Here is a 12,742-nt window from a genome sequence, read left to right as displayed (position 1 = left end):
ATGAGGCAGAAAACATCTTGAATTTTACTCAAAAAAAATATTTTGAGAAAGGGAATATAGCTGATATGGTATTAGCATGGAAACTAACAAGAGAATGTGAAAAAGCCCTGATCCCACATGTATTTTTGAAAGAACAGAATAGAATAACTGAAAATAATGAAGAGAAAATTAATAAATTTGCAATGTTTTTATTAAACCATACCAATTAATACAAATGCAGAATATACCGGTATATAAAAAACTTTGTCTGGATAAAATTTCACTTCCAATATATACTGGAGGACAGATAGATTTTGAATGCACCCAAGAAATATATGACATCATATGATCCCTTAAAAATACTAAAATGCCTGATCTGGATGTATTACCTGCAGAATTTTATAAAACTTTCTCAGATAGGAGCAATAAAAAACTTATTTAGAGAATGTAGAACAACTAAAGCCACACCAGAGTCTTGGGAAACGAACCCTAATTTATACGAAAGGAAAAAACTAAACATTACCTGCAACTTACAGACCAGTATTCTTGCTAAATCAAGTTTATAGAATTATTGCCATAATATATACATGAACACTAGATAGAATTATAACTACCAGTAGTTATATCCAACAAGACAGATTTTAGAATTATTATTAGTTATATCCAACCTGACAGAATACTGCAACACATTATACATAGGGCTGCCTCTGAAGATGGTTCGGAAACTTCAGTTAGTGCAGAATTCAGCGGCCAGGTTGCTCACCGGAGCAAGACGGTTTGAGCATATTACACCGACCCTGGCCAACTGCACTGGCTACCAATCAGTTTCCAGGCCCAATTCAAAATGCCAGTCTTGACCTATAAGGCCTTAAACGGCTCAGGACCGCAATACCTCAAGGACTGCCTCTTTCCCTATGAACCTATCCAGACCCTGAGATCATCTTTGGAGGCCCTCCTTCGTGTGCCTCCTCCTTGAGAGGTCCGGAAGGTGGCAAAATGAGAACGGGGCCTTTTCTGCAGTGGCTCCCCATCTGTGGAATGCTCTCCCCAAGGAAGTTCACCTGACACCTTCATTATACATCTTTAGGCTACAGGCGAAAATGTTCCTTTTAAAGCAGGCCTTTGGTTGATTTGATTGACATCCTGTGCCCTTTTAAAATGTGGGTTTAGGGGGGTTATTGGGTTGTTGTTTTTAATTTGATTATATATTTTGTGATTTTATATTTTGATTTTGTTCTGTGAACCGCCCAGAGACTTCCAGGTATAGGGTGGTATATAAACTCAGTCAATCAAATGCCTGAAACTCAGGATTTGCTAAGCATTGCAGCAGAGATCTTGTGCCATAATTCCTATTAGCTGAAGTCACCAAGTAGCAGCTCAGGGCTCGTCCATACTCTGTCTTGTCCCATGTTTCTTCCACTTGTCCTGCCACTTTCCTCCAGGAAAACTCACTGCTTACCGTTGAATAGGAACAAACGTCAATCAGGAGAATTGTGAACTACACTAGCAACTTGGATCCTATTGGCTGAAGCTGCAGAGATCCTATAGGAAGCTTTTGCTGCTGCCTGGAGTAGAAATCTGCTCCCATTCGCTCCTAGCTTCAGTACTGCAGTGCCTCCAGTCTGCTGCTGCCACCTGCTGGAACAGTTGTTCCTAAAAGACCCTAATTCACTTATTGAATCCTTGAACTACTGTATGAGTAGGGGCAAAGAACATAGACTTTTGTTAGCACATCTAGGCCTTGGGAGAAGGGGGAGAGTGTTCTTGAACTTGATGATATCTTTGTGGTTTTGTCTATATAATCTGTTGTTGATGGTGCCGTTTGTCAGTTTGAATAATTATGGTTCTTTGGGTTGCGCTCAAGACAGGATTAAATACAAGAGAAGGAAAATAAAGAGTACAAGTCATCTAAAGAAAAGCCAAATTAAGCTCCATCTATTTCAATAGGGGAGTTAAACACATCTCATATGAGAAATCAATAGAATTTAAATGTGTTTAATTCTGACTGTACAGTATGTTGCCATGCTCATTTAGATATTTGAACAGCTTCTCAAGAAGACAATACTATTATATAAACTGATATTTGTAAAGTCACTCACATACTCTGTGAATGATCTTCCAATGATATTACATGCATCATTTTAGCAGAACAAAGTTTATTTCCATAGTTACTGACATGTTGGACATCATAGCACCCTTTGATTCAATTCAGAGCAGCTGGAAAAGTGGAAGCCAAAATGATTTGCTATACAGTAGTACCTTGTTTTGCGACTGGGGTCCATCCTGGAGCCCCGGTCACTAGCTGAAAAGGATGCAGGGCAAAGCGCACACTCACGGAGCAGTTTGCGCTTCTGCGCATGTGCGAGCAGCAAACCCAGAAGTAACCCGTTCTGGTACTTCCGGGTTTGCCACGGATGTTCGCCGGAATGGACGCTAGACAAGGCAGATGTTCGTGGAGGTATTACTGTATATAAATAATCCCTTCTTTCTTAGTCACTGTAAAATATCCTTCTGGATATATTACAACTGCGAAAGGCAAATTATTCCACACCAAGTGACTCTTTCCATCGTCCTCCCACTCTTGTAGTAGCAGCAGCCTAGTGGGCAGGGCACCTCTGTCCTTCACCAGCCCTTGCCTCTCTCTACAGCTGGTAAAATATTGCAGGGGGCACCAGATGTAGGTAATTGGGTACCACTTGTTCCTAAAAAAATGTTCTGGTGCTGAGGTTCATTCTCCTACAAGGGGGGGGGCAGGAGGAAGCAGCTGCCCGTCTAATACAAATCTGAGGTTCTGCCCCCGTAACAAAAGCCTGTCTCCCCCCCAAAATCCTGGCTACTCCCATGCTTGGGTTGCTGAAGGAAGCAGGTGGCATCTGTCTGGTTCCGAAGTTTTGCAAAAAAAAAAAAAAGGTCTCTTCAAAAGCAGAATGGTGCAAATAAGCCAAGGAGAGAATGTAGAGAGAGAGAGCAAGCAGGAAGGCAGATGAGCAGAAGCACATGAGTTTAAACCACTGGGTACAAGTAGGAACTAGTTCCCAGAAAACTGCTCATAACAAACTGTGATGGACAGCAGAGTCTGGCGATGCAGTCCCTCTGAAACTCCACCAGAGGGCCGGAGCCTCTCTCTGATTGGCTACAGAGTCAGCTAGGCACAGAAGGGGGAGGAGCAGCACTTTGGGAGGGAGAATAAAAAGAACCGTTTCTTGGAATATAAGCAGTTTACTTTTGAAAACAGACTGAGTGCAATCCAAACTCCACTTACACAGAAGGAGGCTTGCCATATGTCGGGAATACTCCTGACACACCCTGGTTTTGGGATGTAAAAATGGTGTCAGGGGGTGTTTGCCAAATGGGTAAAATGTTTGGGGAAACGTGGATGTATGGTAACGTGATGGAAAAAGCAGCGGAAACAGTTCTAAAAGCTTAAAATCACTAACAATTTGGGTTTGTTCCCCCAAAAACAATTTTGGGGTCTTCCTAAAAAAAATCTCAACAACTTTGCGCGTGTCAGGAACTAATTTACTTTTTGAAACACGACAATCCTACACAGAAGTAAAACCCCATTGCATTCAATGGACATGGTTAGGATTGCAGTGAAAGAAGAAAAGCCACAAAGCTTTCAAGCACTGAAGTAGTCCAATGGCAAAAATGGAAACAGGAGGTCCAGGTGCTTCCTCAGTGCTGGTAGACTTGTATGCCTGCTCCAAAGTCCCAAACCTTAGTGGTGGTCCCCGGGTTCCCCCACCAGGAGAGTAAGGCCAACGCCGCCCAGCCGTCTAGGGCCAACTCTGGCATCTCAGCAGTCAGGGAAATAATGAGGATTAAATATCCAGCTGAACAAGCAGAAATAAACAGGAAAGGAATAGTCGTGTCATTTGAGGCTGTGGAAAGATGGAAATAACAATGATGATGATGACTTATATACTGCCCTATACCTGTAGATCTCAAGACAATTCACAACACAAAGTTACAACACAAAATGCATAATAAAAATAATTTCAACAATTAACAATACTAGTGCTCGCTTCGGTAGCATATATACTATTAATAATACTAATGTATACCAACCAATACAAAATACACTCCCCAACAAAAGCCCCTAAGCAATCCCCCAGCCCACAAATACAACTATAAATAAATAAATATACAAACAAAAATAAATAAATATAAAGACAAAAAATCCAAATTAACGTATAACAAATCCAAAAATACAAATTAACATACAGTGGTACCTCGGGTTACAGACGCTTCAGGTTACAGACGCTTCAGGTTACAGACTCCGCTAACCCAGAAATAGTGCTTCAGGTTAAGAACTTTGCTTCAGGATGAGAACAGAAATCGTGCTCCGGCGGCGCAGCAGCAGCAGTGGGAGGCCCCATTAGCTAAAGAGGTGCTTCAGGTTAAGAACAGTTTCAGGTTAAGAACGGACCTCCGGAACGAATTAAGTACTTAACTCGAGGTACCACTGTATAACAATTTAAAACAACTCCACCCAAGTTAAAACTCTATCCTCTGTTAAAACCCCGACGTGCCAAGCCCAAAAAGACGACTTCCTTTGGTGTCGTCCGCTTTGGGGGGCAGCCAGGGCTCCCTGCACTACTTGCACAGCTGAAGGCAGGTCCTGGTGTGGAAGTCCCTCAAGAAGCCACAGGTTCAGCAGGTGGGGGGAGATGGAGAGTCCCCTAGATAGCAGCTGAAGGCAGGTCCAGAGTTTGCTCTTTGTGAAATAGAAATTGGCAAGAGGTTTGGTGCATGTGATAATTCATAGCAGCTTGTTATCTGGCTCGAAAAGCATAATTTCTGGGTGATTGGCCTTTAGCATAGGGGTAGGGCCCTAAAATATCTGGCAACCCTGCCTGCTTGATCACCAATGGGTCCCGAGAGAACTGCCATACTTGATTTGATTCAAAATCAGTTGGCACTCTGGATTTCAGTGCTATGTGTGTTTACATGGTTATCATGACAATATGGCTTTGAGTCAGCTCAATTTGTTGTGAAGAAGGTTTCGGGTTCCAATATTGTTCATTGACTTTGTGCGCTGTGCTGTTGGAAAGCTTCTTCCCAGCTCTGGGATCTAAAATCCTTTCATAAACATAGATGCCTTTGAGCAGCCATGGTTTTGCATAAAAGTGGGGTGGGATTTTGGCAGGTGCTTCTGGTCAGGACAGAAACCTGCAGGGGCACCTGCCAAAACCCTTTCTTCTACACAAATATTAAAGCTACCAGAAGCTCCATCAGTCACCCTATACAAAATGTAATAGTCAGTTGTGTGGGTTAGTTACGTTGAGCGACATTATGGGAGATGGTGATTACCCTTGTGGCCTTCTTCCAGGCTTCCTGGAGCATCTGTTTTGTCACTTTTGGTAACTGGATGGTGGGCTAAAGGGAAAAGAATCTGAAAGTGATGGGTGCTTTGGACCACACCAGATACACCCCCCCTTAAAGAAAGGAGTATGCCTTAGATGCACTAGCATTATAACTGGCCTAAAGTTTCATTTTTGTGTAACACACATTACAATGTGATAGGGTTGCCATATGTCTAGGAATTCCTGGGCATGTCCTCTTTGGGGTCCTCCATCCCCATCTGGGGGGAATTTTATATTTTTAAGCAAATATCCTGGATTTGGGTTGTTTTTTTTTAAAGTGGGGTGGCTCTGGTTCAGGCTCTGGCACAGGTGACCTGGGCCTCTGGCTCTGGCGTGGGCAGCTTGGGCTCAGTGGCAATGGAGGGGCTATCAGGCAATTTCCCTAAAAAAGCTCAACAGTACACAACTTTTTGTGTCCGGATTTTTACCACTTGAAATATGGCAACCCTGGTATGTAATCCCCCCAAGTGAATACTTAGGAATAAGGAAGTAGGAGATGGGCCTAGGCACAAACTAAGCTCTGGGGTTCCCAGCTGCTACTGGAGGACTAATCATTACGATGTATCTGGGCTGTATTTTGCCCAAAGTTTGCTTTTTGTGCATTTACATTGGCATGGGGGCAGCACTGAGACAGGGCACAGCTTCTAGGTGGTGCAACTGTGTAATTTGGGGTGACCCAAAGCTTATTTCTTTGGGTGGTGTCAAATCCATGGTTCCTTGTTTATAAGCATGGTAAGCTTGCTGTACAAGGGGATACTAGGTGATGGTGACATGTACGATTACTCAGTGTTAATGTGAGGTATGTAAACCTGACTTTTTCCTCTGCAGGTTGCTCATGCAGCTCTTTTGCCTAGACATGCTGTCAAGACATTTTGTTAATAAATTGCACAGCTTGTTATAATGAAGTGGTTAATTGTTCACAACTCTTTCTGCTAGAGCAACACTCCACATGGGCGTAGCTGCGCCACCATATCAAGTAAATAAGTAAAAATACTTAACTAAATGTAGAAATAATCAGAATAACTGAAATTGAAATGCTTGCTGAGGTCACTTGGATGATGGGAAAAGAGGAGACTGAGACTAGCCATCTTCAAACAGCTTAAGGGCTGTCACATGGAAGAAGGAGCGTGCTTGTTTTTTCCTGCTCTGAAGGGTAGGACTCGAGCCAAGCAGAGGTTGGATGGCCAACAGTCATGGATGCAGAGGGTTGGATCAGATGACCCTTGGCTCCCTTCCGACTCTTAAGATTGTATGATTCTATGTAGTGGTGCATTCTAGCGAGGCAACTGGCAACCCGACAGAGTGATAGGTGTGGCTTCCGCGAACTGACCAATCGTGTCGCATATAGCTCGGTTCTGTGTTCCTTTGGAGAATTGAGACACACGAGTGGAATCATAGAATCTTAAGAGTTGGAAGTGATCCAATGGCCTTTAACCGGCCTGCCCAAGATGGATCCCAGTCTTCCTTCCTTCTTCTTCCTCCCAGCAACCCTTGCTCAAGCTTCTCTTTTCCTGTCAACTCACACCCAGTTACCATGGCAACCTTCAAAATGCCCGGTCTTGACCAGGCAGGATTTCTTCCTGGGAGACAAATGAAAGATAACATAAGAAATATTATAGATGTTATAGAATACCGGTCCTGGAGGTTCTGTTAAACATGATTAGAAGGGACCAATTGGTTAAAGGCATACAAGTGGGAGCTAAACAGTATAAACTGAAACCATTTGCAGATGATCTAGTATTGACTTTACAGGAGCCAGAATCTAGTACTAAAAGGGTATTGGAACTGATTCAAGAATTTGGACAGGTTGCAGGTTTTAAGTTGAATAAGATGAAAACCAAGGTTTTAGAGAAAAATCTAACTGTGAATGAGAGGAGGAGACAGGATTAACACTTGTTAAGAAAGTGAAATACTTAGGGGTTAACATGACTGCCAAAAATGTGAATTTATTTAAGGATAATTATGAAAAATGTTGGATCGAAGTGAAAAAGGACTTAGAAATTTGGTCAAATTTGAAGTTATCATTGCTAGGCCGAATTGCTGTGATAAAAATGAATGTATTACCAAGGATGTTGTTTTTGTTTCAAACATTGCAAATTTTGGACAAGATGGATTGTTTCAAGAAGTGGCAGAGAGATATTTCTAGATTTGTCTGGCAGGGCAAGAAGCCTCAAATAAAATTTAAGATATTAACTGATGCTAAAGAAAGAGGTGGATTTGCCCTGCCAGACCTTAAACTTTACTATGAATCAGCTGCTTTTTGCTGGCTGAGAGAATGGCTGCTGCTTGAAAACACTGATGTGTTGGATTTAGAAGGTTTCAACAATGTATTTGGTTGGCATGCATATTTGTGGTATGATAAGGTAAAAGCACATAAAGCGTTTAAAAATCATATTGTTAGAAAAGCACTATTTAATGTTTGGATAAGATATAAGGATTTGTTAGAAAATAAAACCCCAAGATGGTTGTCTCCAATGGAAGCGAAGGCTCAGAAAAAACTCAATATGGAGGCCAAATGGCCAAAATATTGGGAAATTTTAGAACAAGATGGAGACAGAATAAAACTACAGAGCTTTGAGAAATTGAAAAACAGAGTGCGAGATTGGCTTCATTATTACCAAATAATGGAGGCATATAACTCGGACAAAAAAGTTGGTTTCCAGGTGGAAAAATCAAAATTGGAAACAGAATTGTTAGATCCCAAAATTAAGAACTTGTCAAGAATGTATAACTTGCTGTTGAAATGGAACACTCAGGATGAAATGGTAAAATCTGCTATGATTAAATGGGCACAAGATGTTGGACATAACATTATGATGACTGACTGGGAACTGTTATGGACCACAGGTATGAAATTTACGGCATGTAATGCTCTAAGAGAGAATTTAATGAAAATGATTTACAGGTGGTACATGACACCAGTCAAGCTTGCAAAAATTTATAATTTACCTGACAATAAATGTTGGAAATGTAATGAGACTGAAGGTACATTCTTTGGTGGACATGCCCAAGGATTAAGACATTCTGGGAGATGATTTATAATGAAATGAAAAAGGTACTTAAATATACCTTCCTGAAGAAACCAGAGGCCTTTCTCCTGGGCATGGTCGGCCAATTGGTGCCAAAGAAGGACAGAACTTTTTTTTATGTATGCAACAACAGCAGCAAGAATACTTATTGCGAAGTATTGGAAGACACAAGATTTACCCACCTGGGAAGAATGGCAGATGAAGTTGATGGACTATATGGAAATGGCGGAAATGACTGGCAGAATCCGAGACCAGGGAGAAGAGTCGGTGGAAGAAGACTGGAAAAAATTTAAAGATTATCTACAGAAATACTGTAAAATTAATGAATGTTAGAAAAATGTTGGAATGAAGTTATATGGCTTTAGCAGAAAGGTTATAAGGAATTAAGTATAAATAGATTTTTAATGTATTAAAGGGAAAAAATAAGGTTAAAATAAGTTAAGATAAAATACAGGACAGAAAACTGAGGAAGATGGAAAGGATTTGCTGAAACAGTTAACTGAAGTGGAATACAAAAAGGGAGGTGAGAGGAAGTCGTGGAAATGATTCTATGATTCTATGAAATAAGTGAATGAAAGATAAGATACTGAAATTATGGATGTGTTTTAAATTGTGTTTGTTGTATTTTGTTAATGTTTTTAGTGTCAGTGTTATGTAGTGTCTTTGTTTTTGTATTGTATTGAATTGTTTTGTTGAATTATTTTTCTTTCTTTTTTACTCTTTAAACTGTTAATAAATATTATTTTTTTAAAAAATAGAATACCTGTGTAGCCTTATTGGAGTGCACCGATTGGGTCTGCACTGTTCCGGGACAGGAGGAAGGAAGTCAAATGACACTGAGGTTGATTCAAAGAGTTTATTCTGCTCTCCGGATAGCAGAAGGCACTTGCGTGATCAAGTCCACAGCAAGTCCAAATAAATGACAAGTTTCATGCAGTATATATATCCTCCAGGCACCCTCTCCCTCCTTCCCATATAAATCCAACCATGTCAGCCTATGTATGCAGGTTGACATCACATATGTTCTTGCTCTGGTATTCTTAACCATAAAAGGGAATTCCTTCCTGTACTTCTGACCATAAAAGGATCTTCCTCTTCCTACTCTTATCTTGGAGGAAGAGGTCGGCATCTCCGAGAACACGCTTTGGCGTTGTTCCGGACTTAGGTATGTGCGTCTTTTGTGGTCAGCACATAAGATAAGGTACAGATGTGTCTTCTCTGTTCTGCTGGTGCAGTCAGGGTCATCCCTGCTGTCACAAAGGAGAGGGCTCTGAGCACAGCCGGGTTTTTGTTTATACATTGACTCAGAGCTCAAGTTAATGGATTTTAGCTAAGGAAAAATAGGGATTTTGGTGCAGTATGAAACTGCCTGCACAGTCAGTTTTTGGTTTGGGAAACCCATTCCTTCACCTGGAAGTGAAAAAGCAAGCAGCATTGATGTTTATAGATGCAGATAAATCCTTTGATAATGTCTCTTGGGAATTTATGAAAAAAGTATTTGAAGAAATGAATTTTGGAGATAATTTTAGAAAAGAAATTCAAGCTATTTATTCAGATCAAAAAGCAAAATTAATTGTTAATCAGGTGGTAACAGTTGAACTTAAAATACAGAAAGGAACAAGGCAAGGACGTCAGTTATCACCTTTATTATTTATTTTGGTTCTAGAAGTCCTGACGAGAAATATAAGGGCAGATGAAAGGATTACAGGAATGAAAGTAGGGAAAAAGTCATATAAATTGAAAGCATATGCCGACAATCTGGTAATTACAGTTGAAGATCCAAAAAATTCTCTTCTGATAGTCTAAGAAACAATTCAGGAGTTTGGGCAACTTGCAGGTTTTAAATTAAATAAAAATAAGACAAAGTTATTAGTCAAAAACCTAACAGTAGTAGATAAAAAGGAATTATCTCATGCTGCAGGAATAGAGATTCATAAAAAAGTGAAATATTTAGGCGTATGGCTCACAACTAGAAATATCAATATTTATAATGATAACTATGAAAAATGTTGGAATGAAGTTAAAAGGAATCTAGAAATATGGGGAAGAATGAATTTATCTCTATTAGAAAGAATTTCAGCAATTAAAATGAACACATTGCTAAAAATGTTATTTTTATTCCACACAACATCGGTAATAAGTAACATGGTATGCTTCAAGAAATGGCAAAAATATATTTCTAAATTTATCTGGAAAGGGAAGAAACTAAGGATAAAATACAAAATACTTACAGATAATAAAAAGAGAGGATTCTCCCTGCCAGATTTCAAACTTTACTATAAAGCAGCTTGTGTTACTTGGATCCGGAACTGGATCAAACTAGAAAACATAAGATTTGTTAGATCTGGAAGGACATGGCAACAGATTTGGATGGCATGCATATTTATGGTATAATAAAGTCAGGCATAGGCAAACTTGGCCCTCCAGATGTTTTGGGACTACAACTCCCATATCTAGATTCCAAAGAGAAATAATAGATGATAACACTAAACTTCTGAAGAAAGTGTTTAATATACTATTAGAATGGGAAACTAAAGATGAAGAGGTCAAAGGGTAATGATCAAGTGGGCACAAGATTTGGGATATAATATTCAAATGGAAGACAGAAAAATTATGGCAAGTAAATTTAAAATTTACCAATTGTATATTGTTAAGAGAGAATGAAGATGATGTATCGATGGTATGTTACACCTGCTAAAATTGCCAAAATATATAGAACAGGCTCCTGTACTGCATTAAAAGAAAATGTTGTGAAAATGGTATATAGATGGTATATAACACCAGTGAAGTTAGCAAGAATGTACAAAATGTGTAATAAATGTTGGAAATGTAAAGAAAAGGAAGGGACTTTTTATCATATGTGGTGGGAATGTAAGAAGGTAAAAGGCTTCTGGGAAATGATATATAATGAATTGAAAAAAATGTTGAAATATACATTTGTTAAGAAACCAGAGGCATTTTTGCTAGGAATGGTAGGAAATGAAATAAACAGAAAAGATTAAAAGCTTTTTTTATACGCAGTAACAGCGGCAAGAATACTTCTAGCCCAAAAATGGAAACAAGAAGAATTACCGTCGATGGAAGAATGGAGAATGAAGTTAATGGAATATGCAGAACTTGATAAACTAACAGGAAGGATCCGAGGCCTACGAGACCACAGATTCACTGAAGACTGGAGTAAATTTGTAGACTATTTGAAAAGTATTTGCGATGAACAATTAACGTTTGTAGGTTTGCAAGAGGCTCTGTGAAAATAATATTATAAGTATTGTAAAAAAGGGAATAAGAGGGAGGAGGTTTTTAATAAAAGGCAATATTAGATTAAGAAATGCGGAAGGACTAAAACGGAGGATTTGCAGAAGAGCTGAGGGAAGTCCAAAAAATGTATTTGTGAAAAATTGTGTTATGTGTTTTTACATTTTTGTATTGCAAAATGAATAAAAATTATTTTATAATTTATAAAAAAAAATGTATAGAACAGGCTCCAATAAGTGTTGGAAGTGTAAAGAAAAAGAAGGCATGTTCTTTCATATGTGGTGGAATTGTAAAATAATTAAAAAGTACTGGGAAATGATTTATAATGAAATGAAAAGAATGTTTAAGATAACTTTTGTTAAAAGACCAGAAGCTTTTTTATTAGGCATTTCAAGTCAAGATACGCCAAAAGAGAAGAAAAAACTGTTCCTGTATGCTAAGACAGTGACTAGGATTTTACTAGCCCAAAGATGGAAAAATGATGAAATACCAACCATTTATTTCTAGAGTTTAGACCCACCCCCATCTGTAAGAATATTCTAAAGTAGTTTTGTTCTATGTTATAAATCAAGTATCACCAATCAATCATTTATTGTATTTGACTAAAAGCCATTACAAATCCAGTTACAGGTACTGTAAGTCGAATAAAAGCTATTAAAATAAATCCAGAAATACACCTCCATTTACAAGAAAATCAAATTAATGAATCCCCTGCACAATCTACAGCATTGTCTTTTATGTAGCTAACACAAATACTTTTAGCGTTTTTTTGCAAATAAGGCTGTTTTATATGTGACAAGCAGGTCGCAGTCAGTTAACAGCCAACACATTTTCACTTCAGGGTTGTGTTTTTGTAGCGGTTCTGGGGTTTTGACAGAGCCTACAATTGAGCATGTAACGGGAAAGACCTTCTCCTTCGCCTCCCCCTCAAATGCAAAATCTGAAAGGCCTTGGAAGAGCCCCATGCAGCGGCTTCCACCCAAGACCGGCGGGGCCACGGCGAGCTCTTGCTTCTTCTACTTTCCAATGTATTTCTTCTCAGTGAAAAAGGCAGGCCTGGCCCTCGCAAACCGTGAGGCTGAGAGGGTGGCCCACAGAAAAAAGTTCGAGAAC

Source organism: Podarcis filfolensis, assembly GCF_964270895.1.
Source record: "Podarcis filfolensis genome assembly, chromosome: 5".
NCBI classification, from domain to species: Eukaryota; Metazoa; Chordata; class Lepidosauria; order Squamata; family Lacertidae; genus Podarcis; species Podarcis filfolensis.
The sequence above is the reverse complement of the archived record's forward strand: the minus strand, read 5'-3'. Positions refer to the sequence as shown.